The 15,428-nt window shown below is 36.9% G+C and overlaps 1 non-coding gene across 1 annotated transcript; it reads left to right on the forward strand.

Annotated features, from left to right (window-relative positions):
• The first annotated feature begins 1,745 nt into the window (after positions 1-1,745).
• Positions 1,746-1,852, forward strand: LOC141710064 (small nucleolar RNA R71). The gene has a single exon (XR_012570604.1). It is a non-coding gene; the product is annotated as a small nucleolar RNA R71 (small nucleolar RNA).
• Positions 1,853-15,428: the final 13,576 nt, after the last annotated feature.

A 15,428-nucleotide genomic window follows, 5' to 3' on the forward strand; every position in this document is an offset into this window, starting at 1 on the left:
CATATCAATCTTCCTCTTCCATGGAGAAGCATTCAAGTATTGTAATTGTTCTTCACCTTCGTCATCTTCACTATCTGAATTCCCCAATAAGGCCATTTCTAAGGCATCGAACCTTAGCAATTGATCAAGTTCCGAAGTCACCACAGAATTGACCAACTCTACCTTGGAACACTCCTCATTTTCCGTAGGAAATTTCATAGCATTGAACACATTAAAAGTTACATCCTGGTCCAGCACTCGCATTGTGAGCTCACCCTTCTACACATCTATCAAGGTTCGGCCAGTTGCCAAGAAAGGTCTTCCCAAAATTATGGGAATCTTCTTATCCTCCTCAAAATCAAGAATGACGAAATCAGCAGGGAAGATGAGTTTATCAACCTTGACCAAGACATCCTCCACAATACCTCGCGGATATGTAATAGAACGGTTGGCCAATTGCAAAGTCATAAAAGTTAGTTTTGGATCAGGTAAGTCCAACTGCTTGAAGATTGACAAAGGCTTCAGATTGATGCTAGCTCCCAAGTCACATAAGCATCTGTCAAAATACACTTTTCCAATAGTACACGGAATAGTGAAGCTTCCTGGATCTTTAAGCTTCGGAGGCAACTTCTGTTACAGCACATCACTGCATTCCTCCGTGAGAGTGACTGTCTCTAAATCATCTAGCTTCACTTTCCAAGAGAGAATATCTTTCATAAACTTTGTGTAACTAGGCATCTGCTCAAGAGCCTCAGCGAAAGGTATGTTGATATGAAGTTTCTTGAACACCTCCAAAAATTTCTCAAATTGCTTTTCCAGCTTTTTCTTCTGCAGCCGCTTAGGAAAAGGCGGTGGAGGATAGATCTGTTTCTCGCCTGTATTACCCTCTGGAGAAGTGTTCTCAACAGTAGTCTTCCTTGGTTCCACTTCCACTTCCTGCTGCTCTACTTCTTTCTCAGCCCCAGCTTCTTCAGTCAACGCTTGAGTTTGTTCGGGATTCACAACCTTTCCAGACCTTAAAGTGATTGCCTTTCCCTCTCCTTAGCTTCCTTCTTTCCTTGCACTTTAGTGTCACTAGGTAGTGTATCAGGCTGACGATTTAGCAAGGAATTGGTAATTTTCCCAATTTGGTTTTCCAAGGTCTTGTTAGAAACAGCTTAACTCTTGCACATAAGCTTCAACTCCTCTAATTCAGATTTTTCATTAGCTTGTTGTAGCTGAAGTTGATGTCTTGGTGCATATTATGGTTGCTGAAAACCAGGGGGTTGTATTGCTTAGCTGGATACTGCTGATAAGGCTGTTGAACCGCATTCAGAGCGTTGCTCCAACTAAAATTAGGATGATTGTGGTTGTTGGGATGATAAGTGGGTGGCACAGGTTGCTGCGAACACTGAAAGTTGCTCATGAACTGAGCTGATTTACTAGAAATTACGCACTAATCAGTCTCATGGGCACCAACACAACGCTCACAGACACTAGTGATTTGATTAACCCCATAATTAGCCAAAATGTCCACTTTCATCGTCAAAGCCTTAAGTTGGGCAGCTATAGCAGTTGCTGCATCCAACTCCAGAATTCCTGCTACTTTTCCCTGAGTCAGTCTCTGGGAATGATTCTGGTACTTATTAGTAGCCATCAGTTCTATCAATTCATAAGCTTCATCGTAGCTCTTAGCCCACAAGGCTTCTCCTAATGCTGCATCGAGCATGGGTCTAGAAGTAGCACCCAATCCATTGTAGAAACAGTTAATTATCATCCAATCAGGCATGCCATGGTGTGGGCACTTCCTCAGCATCTCCTTATATCGATCCCAAGCCTCACACAGAGATTCTCTAGTTTGCTGAGCAAACTGAGTAAGAGCATTCCTGATTGCTGCAGTCTTCGCCATAGGGAAGAATTTAGTGAGAAACTTTTGAGGAAGATCTTCCCTAGTGGTGATAGACCCTGCTGGTAGAGAATATAACCAACACTTAGCTTTGTCCCTTAGAGAGAATGGGAAGAGTCATAGCTTGATAGCATCTTCAATCACATCATTGAGCTTGAAAGCATCGCAAATCTCCAAGAAATCCCTGATGTGCATGTTGGGGTCTGCAGAAGGAGAACTCCCAAACTGAACTGAGTTATGTATCATCTGAATCATGCTAGACTTGATCTCAAAAGTGTTAGCCCTGATGGCTGGCCTGATGATGCTTGACTAAATGTCATTGATCTTAGGCTGAGAATAGTCCATCAAAGCCTTAGGATTTTCTGCCTGATCTCCCACCTCTACTAAAACTGGTTCCTCGACTTTCTCTTCTTCTTCTTCTACCTTCTTTTCTTCTTCAAAAACTTCCTTTCAAACCACCACAACTTCTTCCTCAGCTTTATCCAGTGTTCTCTTACGAGTACGCGAACGCGTATGTAAACACCCTCGCTAGAGTACCTAAAATAAGACAAGGAACAGATAAGTAACAATGTCCGAGTTAATGAACTTTACCGACCACTGATGGAAAATACATAAACTAAAAATAACAGCGGTGCCAAAAACTTATTAGTCGCTAAACACCCGCTAAATTACACGCAAGTACACGAGTTCGCAAGTAGTATAAGATATAAATCAGATTCGTTCCCATAGAGACTGGCTTTGGTTAACTAATTAATTTATGCACTTAAGCAACAATGTATGGTTATTATTCAATGCTAAGACGATAACACATTGAGGTTGTTTATAACTAAGAATTAAACTAATAATTATAACTAAGAGAATAAGATTGATTAAATACTTCATTCAATAGCCTTTTCGTTCTTTACCTTAACATGTAATAGTGATGACACTAATCAGATAACACGAAACTGATAGACGCCAACTTTCGTTGCACGAATACCAAACTACCAGACATACACAAAAGAGATAGAAGCTGAATAGACACCAATTATATTGAGACCCTATATGTCTATAGAATTTGACAACATAACGGTTTAAGCACAAGTTATCTATCTTGATTACACAGGGCAAGTAAGATGGTTAAAATTACCTATGAATCATGCATAACAAATACATGAACCTATGCTAGCATGGTAAATTCTAGATCCTTAAATTCACTATCATTTTATTAAGAATTAACACACTATCTTAAAAGTTCACGACGCTCATCAGACGATTATGCACAACCAATACTACGTTATCATACAATCACCACACACTAAGGCATTGAAACAAATTAACTAAAGAATCCATAAATAAATCCGTTAGAACCCCACGATAACGATTAGCCCATTATTGGACTTGTGACGGCCTCAACCCCGGGGTCAGGAGTTGATGTCACCGATATCAATAATAAACATAATATAATCCAAATAACTAATTATACATAGCCACGACCCCTTTTACCAAGACCTTTTCCAGGTTTAAGTGTGATTTAGGTTACACAACTAACACAACCCAAATTACCTTACAAAATCCTGACTACTAATTTAATACAGCAACTCAACAGACCTCATCTGGTCTTAACACAACTACCCCAGAGGAGCCTGACATGAACGAAACTGGAAATCTGCCCCGAATATCACAGAATAATCTCCTAGGCATTTGCAATAAATATATAAAACATTCTGCAAGGGTGAGCAATCAATTGCTCAGCAGTACCACTATATGAATAACAAGTAAAAATGATTTAAAGTAAAGCAGTTATAGGAATAGAATTCGTAACTTGTTAGAAACATGTAAAAAAGTATAAATTGGATATCAAAACTAGCATGCTCTGTAAAATAAAATCAACTGTCGTGTGCTGTGCATAAATACCAGAGTTCAATTTTAGCATGCTATTTTCATTTTCAAACCTTCCATTCTATTATAGGAAATATAAAACCATTTGTCCCGTTACGGGGACCAAAAAACCATTTGTTCCATTACTGAAACCTCAATCACTTGTTCCGTTACTGGAACCACAAAATCATTTGTTCCGTTACGGGAACCACTAAATCACAATCAGATATGTATTGGATGTTATCTAGGGACGGCTGATCAGGCCTCCACACAAATTATCTAGGATAGTTAGCCGGGCTATCACACAAAATGTCTAGGAAAGCTGATCGTGCTTTCACAAAAATCACCGGATCCGTAGAGACTAGCTAGGTCTCCGATTAACTATGCTGGACTAATCGGTTATGTAATGAACGCAACCGAATTAGCCACTTATGCAAAGTTATTCAATATCTGATTCATTTTGTCCAGTTTCAAAATCAATTTTACCTATCTCTTGTTAAAATCAATTCTGTCACAGCACACTATTCAAAACCTTTTTTCCATTTTTAATCACACTTTAGAGATAGGTATTTTCAGAAGTTACTTTTCCCCAAAACACATATTTAACAAAATTTTCAAACACAGGGGATACGTAACTTAAAACGTTTCTGTTCCTGTTCAAAAATAAAATAACATTTCATTCATATATACTGAATTATAAAAGAATGGTCAGGGGTACTTGCCTGCAGAGCTTTACAACTATCACTTACTGATCTTGGATCGACTCGAATGTTCGACTTATGACCTAATTAGCTGACTGTCCTCAATCCAACTCCAACGCTTAGGTCCTTCACTTGGAACCTCACTAAGCTGGTCGACTGATCACTAGGCTATCATTGGTCCGACGTCAACTTTCGGGTCTTCCGACTAGGACCTACAGAGTCGAACTACCCTTTGTTAGACATGTATTTATGCTTGACATATCCTTGCTAAGAAATCTACCCATTCGATATCAAATCCCGACTCGTACTTATATATATATAATAATACACACAACAATTAGGGTTCACGTTCTTGAAGATCGGGTCGATGATTTGTTTTCAGAAAGTACGTATACTCGTCAATTTACGAAAGTAAGGTTATTGGTTTTGGCAAAATATTTCACCACGTACAACCAAATTTCATTTAATATATATATATATTTATGTATATATATTCGCTTGACGTCCTGATAATTATCGGATACGCTCCCGTATTTTCGTAGTTTAATTTCCCGGAAATCGGGCATCACTTCCTTTATTTATCGGACTATCCCGTCGAAGCAACTCGACGTCAATACACAACAACTGCAATAATCCACAATCATAATCCAATTGAAATCCAACTTCACAAATCCCCAACCCACCGATTCAAACCAATCAATTATTATTATTCGCATTTTATATATTTTCATTCGTATTTTAAATTTTTATTTTATTGGAATCAGAAGTATTCATCATAGTCCACCGTCGGCTCGTCGAGGCTCATCGCCGACGGCGGTAAGATTCGCAGGTACCCGATAAGTTCGGGTTTTCGACACGAGTTCCACCAATAATTATTAATTTCTCGCACGCATTTCAATTAATATCACTAAAATAATCAATAATTTCTGCAAGAATTTTTGTAAACTCAATACAACACTCGCGCAGCCAAGACCAGAAAACAACACTGATGTGGCCGGAAAAGTAAGACCAAATCAGAAAATAAACTGCACATATGCAAACAATTTCATTAACCACACATACATATATACACTCGTATGTATATATAACTATACAATCACTGGAACCAACTTAAAGGAACCGGGAAAACATTAAGGCGGCGGCGATACCTGAACAGTTGCGGTGCTACCGAAAAAGGGAAGAACAGCGTCGGCCAAGCACAGAAAGGGGAGAAAGAAACGGGAATAAAAGAAATGGGGGAGAAGAATAATAAAAAGAAGAAGAGAAATTTGAGATCAGGGAGGAAGAGAGAGGCTAATGTCTCTAATAAAGAAATAATATTTACATCTCAATTAATACAAATGCGCCACATTTTTATTTGCTTCGTAGACGCCCGCCACATGTCTTTATTCTGCCCGAGGGCCTAGTTTTTACCCCGCGTTTTGACATATACGAACCAAAGCGCACTTAAAACGGTTTCAGAAACTCATGAAAATAGTCTTAAAATTTTCTAAAAATTCCGAAACTAATAAAATAAAATTTTCATAATTTTTAAAGCATTTTTGAAATGCAACTCGTACCCACGTTTCACAATTAACGTACCGAGCTACACTTAAAACAAATTCAGAAAATCACAAAAATAGTCTTCGAATGTTACAAATATCCCGAAGTTTATAAAAATATAAATTTCGTAATTTTAAAATAATTTCTGAAATGCAATTTACACCCGCTTTTATCAATTAAATGAATCAACGCGCGGGTGAAATTAATCCTGAAAATTTCCAAAATAATTTTAAAATTCTCAGAATATTCCAAACTTAAATAAATATGAGTTTCGTAATTTTTAAAGCATTTCTGAATTCAATATTGATTTTACTACTAAATACAATCAGAAAATCATTACGGGATAAATAATCAATAAAATATTGATTTCTAAATTTTATAAAATCCCAAAAAATAGATATTATAATTATAAAATTATAAAAACAATTTTAGAAACAATCCAAATATTTATGGAAAATTAAACTGTAATAAAATCACTTTTAAAAGCGAAACAAAATCATACAATCTAATAATTAACCACGCAATTCAATCCCATACACTAATAATCACATATACATAACAACAAAGCAATAACCCGCTGACAGAACCCATATACATATTTTATTTATTTAATTATTCAATAATTACACATTTAAATAATACTAAAAATATGCGAGCCGTTACATCCTTCCCCCTTAAAAAGATTATGTCCTCAGAATCTGATCTAACTAAACAAGTGAGGATATTTGTCAAGCATATCTGACTCCAACTCCCAAGTGAACTATTCTACTTGAAGATTTATTCAAATTATACTCACTATAGATATAAACTCATTCCTGAGGTTTCAATCTAGGCTCTAAATTAGTTCGCACACACTATCTTGATTTAAATCTAGGGTATACTCTTTCGACACAAAGACGCAAACACATTAGGAGTATACTGCAGCTATGGCAATAACGCTAGCTTATAGACGACTTTACCTGATTTTCTTAGTATTTTAAACGGTCCACTATATCTAGGACTCAGCTGCCCTTTGGTTCGAACCTAATCAACCCTTTTCAAGGCGTAACACCTTTATTAATACCATCGATCCTATTTCTATCCTTCAGACTCTTTCGATACAAGTCCGCGTCCTTTGTCTGAATCAACACCAATGCCTCTTCAGTTTGCTGCACTAACTTAAGACTTAACAACTTCTTTTCTCTTACCTTATTTCAGTAAAGCGGGGTTCTATACTTATGTCCAAACAAAGCTTCGTAGGGTATCATTCCCACATTAGCATAATAACTTCCCTTATTTGAATCGTCCTCTCACCTTTACCATTTATCTGGGATGGTAAGTGGTATTCATTTTTCACTCAATTTCCAAGCATTCCTGGAACTTTGTCTAAAACCCAAGTTAAACCTCGGGTCTCAATCAGTCACAATTAGAACATGGACTCCATGCTTTGTCAAAATTTCATTCAAATACAACTTCACTAGCTTATCCAAGGGTATCTTCCATTAATTATAAGGAAACATATGGACTTCGTCAACTTATCAACAATTATCCAAAAGTTCTCTGTCATGTCTTGATATGCCTGAGTGCTTCCAGGTGAATAGAATCCTAGAATTTTGGGCATCTCTTTATATTTTACTCTTCAGCTTAGTCACATTGGAATTCGTGCTCTAGCGGAAAAATCCAAACATACCTCTACTGTCCTTTTGGGTGCAACTTTCCTTTTTATTTAAACTATCCAATCCTTAATTCATAAATTCTTCTTAACACTTCTTGATTCCTTCCATTCATTCTGACTGAAAAGTAATCTCATACAATTACTCCCTATTACCTCCAGGTACTTGAACGTCAATTTCTAACTTCTCCCACTCTTCTGCTATCCCTTCAATAATCTTAATAACATTCAATTTTCTTTTCTACTTAAGGCATCTAACATTATATTGGATTTTCCTGGATGTAATTAATAGAACAATCGTAATCCTCCGTCACTTTCAATCTAGAATTCATACCTTGGGATTCAGCATACCATTGCTGCCTTTCCAACCTTTTTGTAGAGAAATCTTCAGGTGTTCAGTTTGATCTTCCCTAGTCCTAAAGGGATGAGGCTGTTATCAATAAATATAATTACAACTTACCCGAGCACTCTTATACACTACGTCCATTTAATCCTTACAGGCGACTAGAGCATTTGTCAATCTAATTAACATCACCAAAAACTTGTAATGTTTATATCTTGTTCTAAACAGGGTCTTTAGTATGACCTCGGGCTTAACCTCCAACTGATGGTAACCTGCTATGGGTCTACCTTCAAGAACCAACACGCTCTTTTAATTGAGTCATATAAATAATTAGTTCCATGTAGGGATTACTTATTCTTATTCGTCAACCTTTCCAACTTCTGATAATAAGCACGTAACTTCATACATACATTCTTTTTTCCTATAAACCACATCAGTACACAACACGGAATACACCTTGTCTCATTATTCTTTCATCCCACAATCCTGAAGTTTCCTTAACTGATTACTTGATTCCTACTGGGTCATACAATACGGGGATTTTGACACCAGCCCGACTCTGTACAGTAAACAATGAGAATTGTATCCCATGCTGCGGGGTAATCCTGGTAAGTCATCCGGTAAATATTTGGGACTTCACTTGCTATCTGGGTTTCTTCCAACTTAGGTGCTTTCTTCTTGATATCCACGACATATGCTAGTTGTGCCTTACATTCTTGCTTATATCCTCAGACACTCATCCTAATATTAACTCCCATAAATATTACTATTTGCTTCTTCTGGTGATCAATCATTGCCCTGGTTCCTTGTCAGGGTCTTGAGCAGTTGACCCTTTACGCATACTATAAGTCTTAACCTTAGGTGTACTGGATATTAGACATTTTTGATGCACTACCTCCCATGTTGTCTTGGGAAACACTCCTACAGTTCTTGGCAATATGCCCCACCTTGCCACGATTATAACATGTGACTCCTGGATTTTCCACTTTATACCCCGACACATAATGTCCTTTATGTCAACACCTGAAACATTCAGTATTTTCTTTACACCCTCCACCGTGCTGCTTACCACATTGCTTACACTCCGTTATAGGTGACTTGACTGACTTGGCTTGATTAAAGCTGACTGAGGTGTTACTAATCCTGTTCAAAGAAAAACTTTGCCCTCTAGATTCTTTATTCTTATTCCTTCCAACCTTTTTCTGAGACTTCTGGCTAGATCCTTCTTGACCCGATGCTCCTTCCACATCATCTATCTTTCGCTTCTTATCATCTCTTTCTCTAACGGCTAACTTCCGATCAATCGCAATTACTAAGGCGGCCTGAACTACGAAAATATACGTCTTGAGTTGCAATGCCACAACTCTACAACAGATTTCAGGCTTCAATCCTTGTTAAAACCTCCTTACCTTCTGAGCTTCAGAGCATACATAATCTGGTACAAACCTAGCCAACTATGTGAACTTGGCCTCATACTCAGCTACACTTCTATCGCCTTGCTTCAATTTTAGAAATTCAATCTCCATTTGACTTCGAACACAGTCAGGGAAATACTTTTCCAAAAACAACTTGGTAAATCTAGCCCATGGAACAAGGCCCTCTCCTTCCAACACTTTGGTTGACTCCCACCAGTAATTCACTTCATTTTTTTTCAAGAAATAGCTTGCATAATCGGTCTTAAGATTATCGCCTTACTTGGACAAGGTTGAGAGCTTTCTCCATCTCTTTTAACCATGCTCCAACAACCACTGGATTAGGTCCACCTTTAAACTCAGGGGGGGGTTTAATACTCTGGAAAGATTTGAAATTAACCATTTGGTTCCTCCATACAACCATAACTGACTAACGTCCCATCACTATTCAACTACAACAGCCAACCTAATATGATAGACAACAAGACTTAGCTGACTATATCAACCACCATCACACAGAGCAACTGGTAACTCAAGTCAACTTAAGGAACGCTGAACTTTACTAGGCACCCTAGTCCAAATTTTAGCCAACCACTGAACTACTTTTCCATGGCTGCAACCTTCATAGTTGGATACTAAATCCTCTTTGCTGCCATTATTCTTAGATAACAACTTGATATAAGACTTTCATTACTCTCGACAATCAACTTTCATTTATTCCCACAACCAAGGCTGTCTAACTACAGAAGTCACTGAAGAGATTCCTTATCATAGAATACCAAATGAAATTTCAAAATCAAGGAAATTGAATGGGAAGGAACAGTGAAGAAGATGTAGGTATGACTGAGAGCAACCATACAAGTACATAAGATGGCCAGTCTTAGTACCGTATAGCTTACAACACATAATTCGGTGGCGTCCCACCAGACCCTTTTTGTCACACAGACAAATGGTCAACTCATATGCATTATTTTCCCCAATCAACCGAAAGAGTCACCGAGGAAAGAAATAATGTTTAGATAGAAAATTCACAAATAGGGAGCGAGAAAATCTGATTTATAATGGGATCAACAGAATCCTAAGTCGCTTACTTCGAATTTGACTTCCTTGCGGATAAATAAGCAACTTATTGGGAAATAAACATTCATTCGGGGAAACAAAATATGTCTCAAGAAATGCGTATAAGATTTAAAATATAACAACAGTATTGATCCTCGTACTTCATGAAACTTGGTTGTCATAACAGCCACCGACTATTATCATATTGTCCGAACTCACCGAGGTCACACACTCGGTCCATCAACATCCCTTGACGTTGAAAATGCTATATTTAGGGATAATATAGGTGTCTCTATAGATGACACACCAAGGATCCGCGCAAAAGCTGAATTCTCGCGATCAGACTCACTTTTCTCGAGAGGAAAACTAGAAATCTCTATCGGATATTCCCAGCTATACATATATACGAGGGAGACCTATTAAAAGCAAGGGCAGTTCCAGAAAATCCTCAACAGGCGTCAGGGTTTCGCCTAAGAAACCCTCAACTGAACACTTAGACTCGCTCCTCTGATTGAGTTACTGACTCACACCTTTATAACCTCTTCTACACTCTTTTGACTCTATTTCTAACCTAAATCAGGGACTCAAACCTGTAGCTCTGATACTGTAACACCCCCAGATCCGGGGTCGGGGATCCGGGTCGTCACGGTCTTTCTTTCCACAATATCACTTCACTTAATTAATAATAAATAACCTTATGCTGTGACCCCACACTAACACACACCACAACCCGTTATAGTCTCAGAGATGAAATTTAAATAAGTACAAGTCTTTGAATCCACAATTTAAAAGTTATTACAACCCAAAATGATTACTTGATAAATTTACAGTTAATTGCCATTATCTGCCACAAGTTATAATTATACATAATTGATTCTCAAAAGTAGATGGTCTGATCTACAATAGATCTACCTCTGCAGCTATAGCAGCTACAACATCAACGGGAAGACGCGGGACGCTTCCCACGCGCTTGCGCTGGGTCTGCTGGAGTCTGGCCATCTTTCCTAACTGTTGTTGTGTGATGAAGAAATAAAGCAAGGGTGAGCAGCAAGCCCACCAAAATAATATGTATAATGATTTACAATATATGAGCCTACTCATAATACTCATGAAAGTCTTGGTCAAAAGAAATGAACCAAGTTTGATATCTTAATGCGATGAAGTCGCAAAATATTCAGTATATATACATATATACTTTTCAAAATATTGGAAGTCCTCTTCCATGCATAATATACACAAAGTCCCAGTGTATAACTGTATAAAAAAAATATCGTTGCAAGGTGATCTCATATATCTAACCTTGTTTCAACGTTTTTCTGAAAATCTTTGTCATTCATAAGACAATTATTAATTAGATATAAGTTTAAAAGATGAGGTTACCAAATACCCCAATATACTTATATCTTTCCCAATACTACTTGAACTACCACCGTTCAAGTTATAATCAGTTTCAAAAGTTCATCACATAGATGAGACTACAAGACAAGATTTGAATAGATTCAATCTTTGAAATATTATTGAATGAAATAAAGTTACGAGATACTTTATTTAGTCCCGATATATATATATCCACATATATATATATATATCTCTTAAACATTTCCTGGAACCTCTGTTATGTAAAGTATGAACAGAGTTTGAAACATCCAATGAATTTTGGAAAGGAAAAGAATTTTGGCATAAACCAGATATCTTGCTGATCAGGCAAAGATACCAATAAGTAACCTTTTCTACTGTAGATGGATGAATTCCTCACCGGTCATCACCCTGGCCGCATTAGGACCTCGCGCTAGACCGTTACCCGGCCCCTCACGCGTTGATGGACTGCCACCCAGCCACTTACACTTTCATAGACCGTACCCCGGCCTGTTGCTTATGCCGACTCAATTAGATGGGCTTACTTCCCGAACGTTGGGCAAGTAATCAATTCATTTACCAAAACTGCAACCTCGTTGCGAATATAAAATACACCACAGAGCCGGATTCCCCAGGTTTTGAGCGAGTATTTAAATCCCCTTAAAAAGGAAGATCTTAAATATAAAAATGAGTTTTGGGATCCGTTCTGACTTTAAAAATCATTTTGAAGACTCGAAAACACTTTAAAGAGTGTTTGGAGTAAAGCTGATTTAATGAAGTAAATCAGTCCCCAGAATATTTAGAAAATGACTGAATATTATTATTTAAATAATATTCCCATAAAGAATAATCTTTATAAAAATAATTGAAGTAGAAGTATTAAAACTTATACTTGAAATGAGTATTAAATAACCAAAGATATACTTATATGAAAGTATTATCTTTATTTGAATAATCGAAAATAAGTTTGATTATTAACACCTTATTCTTTAATAAAATAAAGAATATATTTCAGCAAATAATCGGAGTCATAGATCCTCAAATGAATATTCAAATAATATTCATTAAATAATATAAACTGAGTCATAAGCCCTCGAATGAATATTCAAATAATATTCAATAATAATATATAAAAGAGTCATAAGCCCTCGAATGAATATTCAAATAATATTCAATAATAATATAAAAGAGTCATAAGCCCTCGAATAATATTCGAAATAATATTCAAATAAATAAATAAAGTTAAAGTTATCGAATAAACCTTATTCGATTAATAGTTTGGAAAACTATAACCATATATATATATATATAAATATATATATATATATCCATATCCATATATACAAAATCTACTCGGGATCCTCGACTCCCGGTTTTAGAAAATATTTTCACCTTTGGGTCCCTATACTAAGGGTATATGCAAGTTACCGCTATCCTCTAGCATAGGTATTATCAACTGAACCAACAGATATATTTCAAGAATATGAAACAGGCATGCATATATACCATATCACATGCTACAATATATTGCAAGAATTTGCTAAATAACCAATATGCATTTATCGCAAGATCATGCATATACAAATGTATACATCACAACAACAGTATAACGGATAGAATACTTGCCTGAGCGACTGGGGGTTACGAATGGCTCGGGACGAGTCTGGTAACCTATAAACAACAAGTAAGTTGGAATTAAACCAAAATCACTTGTAATTCTATACTTTAACTAACTTAGACTCTAACGCTTGTTTTGCGCTCACTGATTTGCTTAAGTCGCTTAGGTACCCTCGGCTCCACCATTTTTAATAATTTAACCTTTACGAGTTTTAAAGTGATTCCTTCGCGAGTGTCTTACCAACTGCCTAACACACTTACCATAAATGTTTCATACATTAATTAACCCTTTTTGGTCTTTAACCTATGTTTCAAAGTAAGGCGAGGGGAAAAGTTTCGTTCACGAAACGCCGTTACTTGAAACGGTCGTTTCTCCTAAACCGTGCATCGGAATCGAACGAACTACATATCAAAACGAAGCTCGTAACATGAGCTATCTAAACATGGCAGTGGTCATAATCTAGCAGGGGGTTCTCGGGTCCTAATGTTATGCACAAAAACAGTCTACAGAAAATCGGACGTTACGACGGCTATGTTTACGCGATTTCCCAAATTTTAAACCATTCAATACCAACCACAAATCAACCCCAATTCAATCATACAACCAATATTCCTACAAACCACATCATAACAGCCCCAAAAAATCCACATTAACCATTTATACTTATTCCTCACATGAACTAAAAGCTTTACTTAGGTTCTTTAACTAATTACCAAGATTTACAACTCTAACAATGCAACAAAACCAACTAATCTCTACAAACTCAACCAAACTTCAACCAATCAAGCATCATGCTTCACATATGCTATATCAAACACATTCAATCCTAATTACTCAAAACTAAAGCTAGGGTTTGTAGTTTATACCTTCCTTGGAGAGTGGAGAATCAAGAGAATGGCTTGGAATCACCTTTAAAGCCCTTATCCAAGCTTAATCTAAACAAAACTTCAAGAACACAAATTTTAGTTCTTGAAAACACTATTCACCATCTCCTTTCATGATTTATAGAAAAAGATTGGCTTGGAATTAGAAGCTTAAACTTATAGGAAGTATGTAACTATCCATGGGGAAGCTTAGATAATTAACTTGCTAAATAGTAAGTGGAGGAGCTTGGACTTCCCATTTCTTAAGAAAGAAGCCGAGAGCTTCATGAAGAAATGGAGGATTTGGTGTTTTGTGATTTGTTTTGCTTGGTTGCTAGGTTTTTGTATTTGCTTTAGTCAATTACCTTCTTGCCCTTGAATTTGTGTGGTTCTCATTCAACCACACCTTCTTCCTTCCCTTGTCATGCTTGTGTCATCCTCATGATGTCATCCTCCCTTCCTTGTCCTCTTTCTATTGGTTGGATGACATCATTCCCACTAATCCCTTTGATTAACTTCCTAATCGTTTGACTAATGACCGCTGATCTGTTATACAGTTCGCTTAACTTTCGTTCTCGTTTATCGTTTGAAGGATCATACCCGGGATCTTATTACTTAGGTTCCCTTAACCTTTCTCAATACATTATATTCCTTTTTATGATCCTCTATTATAATCCTTTAATTTAAATCCTTTTTATCCTGTTACCTTATACTCAATTCTCTCCGTATCTTGTGGATTTCCGGGAAAAACCAAAGTGTTCAGAATTGGATTCTGACGATCTTTACATACACTTATATACCACATAGAGTACTAATAATATCTCAGAATATCCATATCAGAACCCCTACATAGTGTGGCATGAAAAGTTTTCTCATTCAGCAAAAACACTAGTCATAAGGGTTTCAAAAATTTCCCAAAAATTGGGATTATTACAGTCTCCCCTCCTTAAAAGGATTCCGTCCCGGAATCAGATAGAAAATGAATAGGGATACTCTCTTAGCATTGTACTTTCTAACTCTCGAGTAAATTTTCCCACATTGTGGTTCTACCATCAAACTCTTACTAGTTTGATAACCCTTCTCCTAAGCACTCGTTCCCTTTTACTCTATACCCTTCCTGGTTGCTCCATATAGGTTACGTCTGGTTGCATGTCTATGC

This window comes from Apium graveolens, chromosome 2, assembly GCF_009905375.1.
Source record: "Apium graveolens cultivar Ventura chromosome 2, ASM990537v1, whole genome shotgun sequence".
In the NCBI taxonomy this organism is placed as follows: Eukaryota; Viridiplantae; Streptophyta; class Magnoliopsida; order Apiales; family Apiaceae; genus Apium; species Apium graveolens.